This window comes from Chelonoidis abingdonii, chromosome 20 (assembly GCF_003597395.2).
Source record: "Chelonoidis abingdonii isolate Lonesome George chromosome 20, CheloAbing_2.0, whole genome shotgun sequence".
Classification (NCBI taxonomy): Eukaryota; Metazoa; Chordata; order Testudines; family Testudinidae; genus Chelonoidis; species Chelonoidis abingdonii.
Window position 1 is genome coordinate 11,065,414 of NC_133788.1, and position 13,075 is coordinate 11,078,488.

The 13,075-nt window shown below is 48.4% G+C and overlaps 1 protein-coding gene across 1 annotated transcript in view; it reads left to right on the forward strand.

Moving 5' to 3' along the window:
* GALNT17 (polypeptide N-acetylgalactosaminyltransferase 17) overlaps positions 1 to 13,075 on the forward strand; it is a 286,464-nt gene that overhangs the window by 88,665 nt on the left and 184,724 nt on the right. The gene's annotated exons all lie outside the window — the stretch shown is intronic.

Below are 13,075 nucleotides of genomic sequence, written 5' to 3' on the forward strand. Positions count from 1 at the left end.
TTGTCCCTCCAGTTTTATTGCCTTCTGTGTGGGGTCGAAGAGCTTAGCCACAAAATGTTTGACAAGAAAAACTAAACATAGCTTAGTACTTGACCATCCCCAAGTCCTCTAGAGGGGCGTTCCTGCCCTTCAGGCTTGCTTTCCAAGCAGTTTCTGATTCATGCGTTGCTTACTGCTTGGGGTCTAATTGTTCTTCCCCAGTGACTGCTCCAGCTAGCAGACTCGTCTCTCTGCAACTCTGCAGGTGAAGCTTGTTTGAGGCAGAGCTCTGTCTTCCTTCTAGGCTAGCTAGCCCTGAACGGAGCCAGGCTCTCTCTCCTTTTATTCCCCCTCCAGGTTTGGCAATGGCTGCAGGTACAGCAGGATGGGACTAACTAGCATCATAGGATCTCATTAATCCTTTCGCTGCTGGTTGGAAGGCCTCTCTGTCTCATCACTTGTTTTTTATTTAAATACGATGGTGGGACCTGACAAGCCTATTTAAGGATCAGGGCCCCCTTGGAGCTAAACAGACAAATAGCAGGGACGGCAATCCATGCCCAAGATTGTTCACAGTGCGTGTATCAGACAAGTTGCAATACGTGGATGAAACAGATGGATTGGATGTGCGTTGGAAGTATGATGAAATAGTCTCATCCTCAGATTTCTACTTGTCTAATCAACGCGGGAAGGGAGTGATTTTTTGGGATCATGGTAGAGGTAGATTTTTTGACACAGGCAAGGTATTGCACCTAGAAGGCAGAAGATAACTCTTAACGAAGTACCAAGTGGGGCCATGTTAAAACTTAGACTAGATGATCATAATGGGCCCTTCTGATCTTAAAATCTATGTATATATTATTAGTATCTCTGAAGAACCTCCAAAGACACTTTGTTCTGGTAAGAAACCAAATGTTTTATGGTTATTGAAACCCTAGCAAATTTCTGGACTTCAGTATTAGGCTGGAAATATGCAAAAACATTTCCTCTTTCTGATTAGGTCCAGAATTACCATGAGAAGATCCTTTGTCATGGTATTATAGTATTTTCACTGCTGGTCCCACAAGAAATGCCATATAGATACATAAACTATGATTAGAGAGAGGCTCATTCCCAAATTAGAGCCAAAATCCAAGATCTGGACACTCCTGTAAACGTTAAATTCCAGATCTGGGGTTTGGGTCTTGATTTCACTAACAAGCTGAAACAGTGTCCCAAGTCCAGCTCCCACTGACCTTGGGAGCATTTCAGATCTGGATCAGAATTTTGTGGCTTTGTCTGGAAATCAGCCACTTTGAACCATGTCCAGGGATCATGTTTCGTGTTTTAATATAGTAGTCTAAAACAGTGGTTCTCAATCAGGGGTCCGGGCCCTCCTGGCAGCTGCAAGCAGGTTTCAAGGGGTCCACTGAGCATGGCCAGCATTAGACTTACCAGGGCCCAAGGTGATTGCCCTGTTCACTATCCCCTAATGCCAGCCCTGCCTTTTATATGCAGAAAAACAGTTGTTGCACAGGTGGGCCATGGAGGTTTTATAGCACGTTGCAGGGGGAGGGATCAGAAAGAGAAAGATTGACAACCCCTGGAGTCAAAGATCATTTTGATAGCTTGAGCATTGTTGAAATGTTGCAGTATTGTTGAGGTTTCCCCCCAGGCGCTGTTCATTCTGCTATTGGTGAGCTTCTGAAAGGACACCAATCATTGAAGACTCATTCTTCTCAATTAATGAGAAGCACAACAGATCTTTCACGTAATGCGTTTCTCTGTTTTTGAAAGGGGCTGAATTTTCTTATAACAATATAGTTATGTCTGCTAAGATGACAATAAGTGCATCTCATGCTTCGGGGCATATTGACTATGCCCCGAAGCATGAGATGCACTTATTGTCATCTTAGCAGACATAACTATATTCCAGGTTGGCAGGGACTATAACTATTGTCATCTTAGCAGACATAACTATGTTCCAGGTTGGCAGGGAATTCTTCTCTCACCCTATCCATTACAGATATTCCAACTTCCTCTCATTATCCGCCAGTAATGGCCACAGGTCACGGCAGACTGATGAGCTTATAGGGTATAGCGGATCCTTTGCTCCTACACTAATATCTCAAAATGTGCAAGAAATATTTCTAAGAGTGGAGCCGTCAACCTCTCAAACCACAGCGTGTAACTATACTGAGCCGCATGGTCTACATAAATAAAGCATGGAGCTCAGATCAGTTCCTTTTTACTGCAAGTGCTAAGAAAAAAATAAAAGTGCCTCCGATGTAATGTACCCCTCATTATTTCTGCTGCTTTTAACAAGTTCTCCATTGGCCACTCTAATTATGGCTGAGCTGAAGCACTGTGGTTTGGTTTTTTTAAATTTTTTATTTCCTTCAGCCCCATGATAGAAAAAAAGCACTAGGTGTTTTCTTGAATGAACATATGAATATTTGTTGACATGTCAATCTGTCAATAACAAACCATCCCCGTGTACCCTAGAGGAGCTGAAGAACAATTGCACGTGGCCCCAGGGCGAGTGCTGCATTTGAACCAGCTGCTCCTTGTGCCAACAAGTGAAGGCAGAACACTGAAAGAAGACTGGTGCTTAAGTTTGTTTGTTTTAGCTGCTTGGAGATTTTGTTTTTGAATTGTTACTTTGCCTCCTATTGTGGCTGCAGCCGTGGCCACATGAGAGCACTGTATTTATGGAAAGACCTTGCCTCCTGCGTTATTAGGATTTTACTATTATGCACATTAATGATCCTAGAATCTGTTGTCCCCATCTCTATCCATTTGTCCTCCATAATCAGGGGCAGATGGAATATGACAGGAGTGGTGCAGGGTGAATGTAAATGAACAGTGGGCGAACCTTAAATCACTTGGTTTGGATGTTTCTCTAGTCACAAACTGAGCGGGTTATACTACCAGAATAGCCTGTCTTGAGGAAGAACAGTGCAGAGTACACACAATTAAAATAAAGCATTATCTCCATATCTCTCTGTCTCTATCCACTTACATGGTTTATTGTGTATTGGACGACACAGGGGCAATTTTTTAAATCAGAAAATTGCTTTAGTTCCGTTTGATATTTTGAGGATCAGTTCTTGTTTTAGCCCATTGTTGATGCATTTTAGAAGGAAATGCTTCCCAAAAGAGCTGTTTTAGCATCTGTTTCTGTTAGATGATTTTATGTTCCCTTTGGAGAGTCTGCATCAGCTAGGGTGAAGGCAGTTGTTACAATGGAAAAACAGATTTATTTTCATATGAGGTACTTGTTCTACTAAAGAAAGTTCACGTATAAACCATCTGGCAATTGTCTTGCTGTGGAAATCTTTCTGATTTTCTCCCTCCCATTTCAGAGCATATACAATGCCTGTTGTGGCCTAAGAAACATTTAGCAAAATTAAAAATAAAGTAATTGATCCCAAGAGTCAACAAACTTTAAACTGTATGTCATAGAGATTGTTAAGTTCTTTCTTTGTTTAATCTGCCCAGGATTCATTTGATAAATAAATACTAATTAATTGCAGCTAACATTAATGGGTGTTCTAGTCTAATCTCTCGCAGATGATATTGAGAATGACTGTTTGCATGGGCTGGTGCCCTTTTCTTTTTCTTCTTTTCCTTTCCCCATTTACTTTAAGGAAAGCAGGAGGGTTTGGTGAAGTTACCTAAAGGAGTTAAATAATCGCTTGATGTATTCTCTGTGGGTATATATATATAAAACATTTCCGTACGTAGAAATGATTGGCTAGATCTTCAGCCCCTCTTAACATACTGGCAGTTCCCATTATGACACTTCAGGTCAGATTTTTGAGAGAGCTCTGCATCCAGTGTGCTCCCATCATGCTGAGTGCCTTTTAAAATCTGGCCCATAATAATGCAGCATTATGGTTCCTGGTAGGGGGCTAGGGAATGGAGACTTGTTAACTGAACTTTTTCTGAAACTCAGTGGTTTAGTTTGCTTTGGGTTGTTTTGCACAACGGTCCAGGTCAGATTTCATTTTATCCCAATGGGCTCACTTAGCCCTAGTAGTAAGTGGTTCTGCATAGTTCACAAGGGCAGACTTCGTGTCCCAGGCTCTCTCTTTTTCGGTCCTATGGTGATAGAATCCTCCTAACAGGATTCATAAGGAAGAAGAAGATAACCCTTATTTAGAGGGTCACCGAAAGACAGGTGAGAGGGGATTAATTACCTGAATGTCCAGAGCTTGCAGCCATTGGGAGGCTCCGAAGGCTTGAGTACTCTTGTTCACAAGAGAGACCTTATTATTAGCCCTGTCAAGCAATTAAAAAAAATTAATCATGATTAAAAAAGCCAGATGCATTAAAGATTCATATGTCCTTTCATGCTTCGACCACCATTACAGACGACATACGTCCATGCTGATGACGGGTACTGCTTGATAATGATCCAAAGCAGTGAGGTCCAATGCATGTTCATTTTCATTATCTGAGTCAGATGCCACCAGCAGAAAGTTGATTTTCTTTTTTGGTGGTTTGGATTCTGTAGTTTCTGCATCGGAGTGTTGCTCTTTTAAGACTTCTGAAAGTATGCTCCACACCCTGTCCCCCTCATATTTTGGACAGCACATCAGGTTTTTAAACTTTGGGTTGAGTGCTGTAGCTATCTTTAGAAATCTCACATTTGTACCTTATTTGCGTTTTGTCAAATATGCTGTGAAAATGTTCTTAAAATGAACATGTGCTGGGTCATCATCCGAGACTGCTGTAACATGAAATATACATGTCAGAATGTGGGTAAAACAGAGTAGGAGACCTACAGTTCTGTCCCAAGGAGTTGAGTCACAAATTTAATTAATGCATTTTTTTTAACGAGTGTCATCAGCATGGAAGCATGTCCTCTGGAATGGTGGCTGAAGCATGAAGAGGCGTAGGAATCTTTAGCACATCTGGCATGTAAATATCTTGCGATGCCAGCTACAGCAGTGCCATCCGAACACTTGTTCTCACTTTCAGGTGACATTGTAAATAAGAAGTGGGCAGCATTATCTCATAAATGTAAACTAACTTGTTTCTTCTCACGATTGGCTGCACAAGAAGTAGGGCTGAGTGGACTTGTAGGCTCTGAAGTTTTACATTCTGTTGTTTTTGAATGCAGATATATAACAAAAAAATCTACATTTGTAAGTTGAACTTTCACAATAAAGAGATTACACTACAGTACTAGTATGAGGTGAATTGAAAAATACTATTTCTTTTGTTTATCATTTCTAGAGTGCAAATATTTGTAATAAAAATAATATAAAGTGAGCACCGTACACTTTCTATTATCTGATGTAATGGAAATCAATATATTTGAAAATGTAGAAAAAATCCAAAAATAGTTAATACATTTCAATTGGTATTCTATTGTTCAACAGTGCGATTAAAACTGCAATTAATAGCAATTAATTTTTTTAATTTGATTAATTTTTTTTAGTTAATAGCATGAGTTAACTGTAATTAATTGACAGCCCTACTTATTATATATCGCCTTGGTACTCAGTAATGGACTTGTATATGGTCACCTGTTTGCATCCTGTGATGAATGTGTTAAGATTGGATAGGATCAAAGACAGCATTAATTTAATATCTGCTGTGTCTCACTGGGACACTATATTCCGCCTTTGCAGGGAAACAGATTGAATTATCTGAAAGATCTCTTCCATTTCTGACTACTTTAATCCTGTTCGTCATGCTCCTGTTCACAAACTCAGGTGTAGCTGTTCATATAACATAAACCTGCGGGTTGTCAGTAAAGAACTTGGGTGTAAAGTGAAAACCTCCCAGCTCCAGCACAGAGAAAAGTAGCCAAATACGTGTTTAGCCATAAAAGTAAAGCTCATTTTGAGCAATTAATGCTGAAACACTGCGAGGTACTTATGGAACTGCATAAAAACTCACGTACAGATGTGAAGTGCAGAGACTCCAGTTCAAGTTGACACTCAAGTAGAATGTTCCCATGGAAGAGAAAATGCGTAAGAAAGCCAGCAAAGAGCATTGCAAACATTTGCTAAAGCTGTATGACCATAGATCACTAAATTCCTTTCCTTCTGGCACATCCCAAAAAGCAAATAGAAAGAAACACACTAGTGCAGCTTAAGAAAAAGGCAAATTTCTCAGCATCCATTCATCTTAAAGCTAAATCAGAATGGAGGCTTTACTTTGAATTATAAAGTCAGAGGCTTTTGCCATGTTGAAAGACCATTTGAAAAATATATATAGAAAAAAAGAAGTCTAAAGAAGGTCCTGTGTGTCTGGTAATTCTATCGCTGTCTCTTATCGTCCCGTTAGTTTTACCCAACTGTAGTTAACTGTACTCTTAGTTAGGCCAGATTCCCTGAGGTGCCTGTTTACTGCCTAAGTGCTCTGCGGACTGAGATCACACACAACACACACACACACACATCATGAGTGATATGGCTTTTATATGAAGATACTAAAAAACACACACCCAACGGGAGACTCTGCACCGCACCGTTGCTAACATCAAAGCGGAGCCGCGAAGTCCAAAGTCAGCAAAAACAAGATCTGACTAATACATGAGTGACTTTATGCTAATAGCATGTAAAGCAGCTCACGACATGAGGGCATGTGGGATAACTTGCGCCCACAACTGGGCTATCTCTTTATGGCAAAGGGCCATCGTGGCTTTTTCCAACGCCGCCGGCTTTCCAGGCTAGGCTCAGCGGTCTACAGCCGGCTACAAACCACAGCATATGCTAGTATACAGCAACCTTTACTAACTTCTGTCCTTGAGAAGGCGAACAGCCTTAGCTTACCACCGTAACAAAATCTTCCGCAGTCCCTTACATTCCTCCCCATCTCGCCTTCTCAAGGGACGCACTAGACATAGTCTCATAAATTGACCTTCGAGACGACCTATAGCATGATCAATAAAATGCCAAAAGCAACAACACCAGCACATAAGCAAACTAACTCAACACATATGCAAGGCCCACCTAAAGCAAAAAGGCCAATACACAGGCTCTGAACAAATGCGTGGCCCAACCACGACGAAGGGATGTAAGCCAGGACCAGAGCCAGGAATCATCTTGTTGTTGGCCTATACCATCTGCAAGGTGGCGTAAATCTTTCAAGGTCGTCTCAATCGAGCTGCCAGCATCTGTAACATTAAAAACAACACATACCAGCAAACTCTTGACATGTATGGCCATGCCCGCAGCAACAAATAATCAACAGCCAAGCGATTCTGCAACATGCCCTGGCGTACTTCACCTAATTCATGAGTAAGCAAATCCAAATGGTAGAGAGTCATATTGATAGCTTTAGCAACTGTACAGGCAAGGTGGGCAACCCGCATGATAATTAATGCGCAACTAAACCCAGGTACGCCCACTAGGGAAAAGAGGAGGCGGCTGCCCGTCCTTCTGAAATTACAAAGTCACTTCGGCCTTGCACCCAGAATCCAGGGAATGGTCCCCCTGCGTTGGCGGGAGGGGGCCTTCTGGGGAGGCAAAACCATAAGTGGAGTTATACGCCTACAGTGCAGGGGCCCCAAAATTGGCAGGAATATAGGTATACGCAATCCTCCCACAAAACAAAACCACCCTCGTGGCAATTTTTGCATGTCCATCACCAAAGCTAATCTCCACATTCGATCTGCAAATTAAATCATAATTAGTATGATTTATTACATCCCGCGTAGCTCCTCTAAAAAAACAACACATCGCAGCGCATGAGTAACATTAGCTAGGCGAAAGGAATACATAGTAAAGCATCCCGCTGGGGCTGCCCCAGTCCACACATCTGATATAAATCCTCATACGTCATGCGCTTGCTTTGGAGCTAGTAATCTGTCTGGAGGCAGCTTGCAGCGATTCTGGAGTGGCACTGACACCAATAAAACATGTCTCCATAATGGCACCGATGGCATGTACTCTGGGGAGACAAAACGAAGTAGAATTAAACAGCAACGTGGGGCCAATGTGACCCACGCATTATCCTGGGTAGGAACACCTGCCTAAACCAGGTATTACAAAGAGCGCTGTGAAAGTCGTGACAGTGAGGCCATACGGGATACTCTTCCCCTTCGGTAGTATATAGGCCCAGCCTGTCCCTCTGTGCCAAAAACGACCCCTGCGCAATTAAATAGGGGTTCTTGCTGTGGCAGGGTCCACCAAACGCTTGCCAGTACGTGCCATTCTGTCTCCTCGGGTCACGTTTGATCACACCTGCAGGAGGCAAGGGAACACAATTACAAAAGGGCCTCCCCTTGCTCCCACTGTAGTACCCATCACTGTAATTGGTGCAAGGAAGAACGGCCAAGGAGCGATCAGAGCTGAGCCAGTATGGAGGGTAGATCGAGAGCCCTCCTTACTAGGCAGGGACACAAAACAACAGGAAGGCTCACACCACACTTGGGCCTGGGTGGCCCATGGGGATACGGTTTGGCCCTGCCAATAAGGAGATGGTGTGAGGGGCGTACAAGGTTACAACCCCTTGCGCTGGCTGCAGTACCCGGGAGTGTGTTTCAATTCTACCGCAGCTGTGCGGGCACCTGGGGGGGGCGTGGTAAGGCGTTGTAGGGGTGTTCGACCTCCCCCCAGGCAGGCGGTTATTAAGAAGCCAGACGCCTGTTCCAAAACCCCGACCAGCCGCGTAGCGTGTGGGTAGGGTAAGACGGCGCACTTGATCTTTTAGCAGCCCATTCAGGCGCTCTATGAGGCCACTGGCGGTGGGCGTATATGGAAGATGAAAAATGCCAGGCTACAGCCACATCCGCGGCCCATGTCCGGACTGTGTTGGGCCGTAAAATGGGTGCCTTGGTCACTCTGCACCGTGCTGGCGGCGTCCCCATAGCGCGCACAGAGCTGCTGTAGGGCCACCAGTGTAGTCGTCGCCGAGGCAGCAGCGCTGGGATGCACAAACAGCAGGCGGTGTAGGTATCTAACAGCTGTAAAGACGTATTGCCAGCGTCGTTCTTGCGGTAACGGGCCGATGTAGTCGACCTGCCAGTCTTGGCACGGGCCCGTCGCCCGGTAAATATGTCCGGCGGGTTCTGGTCAAAGGGCAATCGGCGCCAGCCGGGAGCAGATCGAGCACCCCGCTCGGGCCGTACGGCAGGCCGAGAGGGGGAGCATGGTGCCTTGGCGCAGGCCGCGTATTGCGTCGCACGGGCCCCCCGGTGGCCTCCGTCTACGTGGTATTGTTCAGCCAGCTGGATGACCTCCCCTCGGGCCATGTCGTCCGCTGCTGGCATTCCAGCGAGATTCGGGTCGTCTGGGCTTTCGTGTGGGCGTCTACATGCCGCACGCCAGGGAAGCTTGTCGGGCGAAGGCGAGGAGCTGCCTCCATAATGGTGCTCCCCTATAATGGTCTCCCTGCCAGTGCCCATTCCTTGGCTTCCCAAGCAGTCACCCACGTTCGGAGGCCTTTATATAGTACCAGCTGTCAGTGTAGAGGTATACCCGCGGCGGTGCAGTCTCAATGGTGAGGGTGGCAGCCCGTAGTTCGGCCCACTGACTCGAGCCGGCTGTGCCCCACGCCATGGCCACCACATCTGCATAGGGGGCGAATGCTACCGCCCGCCACTGTCGGGTCCCCTGAGCAGTGTAGGCTGCAGATCCGTCCGTGAACCAGGCGTGCTCCTGTTCCTCTCTTGATAACTGTTCGACAGGGGGCGCCTCCCCTACTGGGGATGGGGGCACCGGATCCTCCACCGGTGGCAGTTCATCCGTCAGGGAGGGTACATGTTCGAATGCAACTGCTCCCAGCAGTGCGGCATGGGGGGTGGAGATGGAGGGCTTACCTAGCAACATACGCTGTTGTAAGTAATGTTTCCATTTAAAATGGGTGGTACTCTGTGCCACGCCCCATTTGTGTTTGGGCAGGGTCTCCTTCACCCACCGTCCTAGGGGGATGGGCGTGCGGACTACCACCGGCGGCGGGATGTCCTTCTTTTAGCCGCGGCCGCCAGCCCCCTTTCACGGGATCGTGGGGCACAAAAAGCCAATGGGTTCCTTTGTTGTACCACTGGCTGTGCCGAGAAGACCCCGAAGACCATTCCGCTACATGGTAACCTCGAGCATTTGAACGGGAGGCTCTGCGTTGGGCGGCGCAAGTTGGGGAGCCGTTATACGTTTTTGCCAATGGGTTGGTCTATAAATTGTGTGAGCAGGCATCGGTTTACAACAACTAAAAGCAGTTCGTGGTTCCGCGCCCAGTGCCAGGGACGTCTGCCTTGCCACTAGGATTTCCAATGGCCCATAAGAAAGGCCAGGTTGGGAATAAAAAAAAAATGCGCGCCAAAACCCAAATACGAGGAAAGCTTTTGCAATTCCCGTTTCGTGCTGGGGTGAGTACAGGATCGCTTGCACAGTTTGGCTCACTTAGGAGGGATCTGCCGTTTCGGTCCGGCCCAGAGGACACCCAAAAAGACCACGCCTGGCAGGCCTGTGTATCTTTTTTCGGGTTATCGTCCACCCCTTGCGTCTCCAGGACTCACCGCGCATGCACGCATCAGTCACAATTCTTTGGGAGGGACGAGACCATAACATCATCGTATATCAATGGGTAATGTAATGGGTTTGGGTGCGGCCACTGATCGCGGCAGATGTCAGCGTCTTTACTAGTGGTGGCAGATGTGGTGAGAATGCTTCCACCCCTGCAGCAAACGCAGAGGTGTACTGTTCGCGCTTAGCCAGGACAAACGCAAATTGTCTTGGCTGCGTGGATCATAAGCATAGAAAAAGGCATTTGCAGATCCGCACGGTTTCTGCCATGGTTGGGCCGCGGCTGCATATGATCAATCAGGGTGCCTGATATCTGACAACTGCAGTCAGGGGGGGGTCACTTTATTAAGTCTCTGGTAGTCGACCTCAGACGCACGTCCCGTTCCGGCGTTTCGCACGGCCAGATGGTGGCTATGTATAGGGGCTTTAGGAGCTGGCTTAATAACTTCGCATCCAACAGGCAGGCAACCATTTCGGTTGATCGCGTCCTCCCCCCGGATGTACTGCTTTTTGGACAACTATTGGTAGTGGGAGCAATAACGAGGTTCCCACCCGTGGGCGCCCCTCAAAAATCTGGTCTCACTTCCCGCACCTTCCCATCTAACAACCGGGATGGCGAAAGCGAACGCCATATTGGTGTCAACGAGGCGCCCGGAGGCTCAATGCCCAAGATATACTCTCCACCGCGCGCTTAATAACCATCGCTTGAAAAGAGAGAGCTTTCCCCAAAGTCAAGTTGACTTAACCATAGGCTGGGTTTCAAGCCCACCAGGCTCCTTTACAAGGGGCTCGGCGTGATTTCTGCGTGGAGGTGCAATATTGTCACTTCCGCGGTATCAAGGGCCCGCCAGATGTGTTGGAATCCCTCCCTGGCGCAACGACATCCGCAAGGCACGTAGGAGCGCTGTCCCCCACCTTCCCGCCTATTGGCCACGGCCACGCTCGGGCGGAGACCCGCCACTCCCTCAGTAGGATGTGGTAGCTGCCATTCGGGGACAGCGGACGTCCGTGGCCTTGTTCGATTCTAACGGTCCTTCTCTCTCCCTGGCCCCGTGGCTCCGCTTGACGGCAGCAGTTGCACTCATTCATTTTACAGGTCACCATAGGTTTCCTGTCATTTGTCTAGGGGACGGCCCGCCGTAAGAGGTCGACCACAGGACCTTTTGGGGCACGCGCGTCCCCTCTCCACTCCTGCCCGCCGTGTCCTTGGTGTTTGCCTGGTCCTTTGGCCCCGGAAAGGCCTTTCGGTCGGCGGCCAAGGCGTCTTCGCAACTGGCATAAGGTTCCCAATTCGCCGACCCGCCCATCCGCTGCCATGCTACGGCAGAGGAGGGCTTTGGCTCATCGGCAGTCGCAAAACGTTGGTGACTTAGACGCATTGTCATTGGGCCGTCCATACTCCGTTTGCCACCGCCAGCCCGGCATCCCAACGGCGCGCAGGGCCTGGCACCCTTCAGCTTGGTTTTCCAGGGGCCTCTGAGCTCGAATTCCCGTTGCAGGTGGCTGTGCCTACAGCGCCTGCCAGCCCAGCGCAGAGGGACGGGTTCTCGTCCTTGCATTCGCCATCCTTTGGGCTTTGGTGCGGATTGGCCTCCGCTCTCGACCTGTGCTCCTGTCCATGACGCTCGAGCTTGTTGCATTCTTACGCAGGAGCAGCGACCGTCTGTCGACGTTGTCCCACACTCGGACAGAGTGCAGCACGCGCTTCTCCTGGCTCTGCCGAACGTTTTGACGATCTCCTGGAGCTCGCTGGTCTGTGTAGTCTTGCATACATCCGGTAGGAGGACCGCCTTCAGGCCCATTTCAGTTCTCTCTAACGGCGCGGCAGATTGTACTTTGCTGCCGGCTCGTGCTCGTCCTCTCGTCTTGAGGAGGACGACGACCACACAAATATTCCGTCCCACGCATCGGGTCCCAAACGGAGTGCTGGTCACAGCACGGACTTGGGGCTGTGGTTACAGGCTTCCGCAGCTGAGCCGTCTCCGGTGGCGACGAGACTCACAAACACCTCAATCGCCGCGTCAGCTCCTGGGCTCCTGCTTGGACGGTGACAACGGCCTGTAGTGGCCCGCGGCGTTCAGCGTGGCCGCACACTCCTGCATTTTTCCCTCGAGGGCCCGCTGCATCGGAGCACCATCCTCACTTGGGCCGAATGGCGGTCAGGAGGATCCATCAACCTCCCATAGCTCCGCCTTTCCGTCGCTGAGCGCGGGTTCCCCGCAGCTGCTGTAAGGCCTCCGTCAGCTTGTAACTGGGAAGTGACCCCGGGCCGCCTGCCTCACTTCTGGCCACTCGGCAGGCTGTCCACCCTGCCAAAACCCGCGCTACAGGCCCCCAGCTTCCGTCTGGGCCACCCAGGTATGCTCTGCGAGTGACAGAGGGGGTGGCGTGGAGGGCGGGGCGGTGGCTCCCCCAACCCTACCTTCACAGCAACGGCCTCGGTCCCGAAGCCACCCGTGCCGCTGCGCCAAAGTGTTATGCCCTAAGTTGCTTCTGCAGGACGAGACACACACACACAACACACAGATGATGATTATGGTTTTAAATGAATGTAAGAAGACACTACTCGGCCTGGGACTTGCACGTGCTAATCAAAGCGGGAGCGAGTCCAAAGCAGCAAACAATTCTGTTGT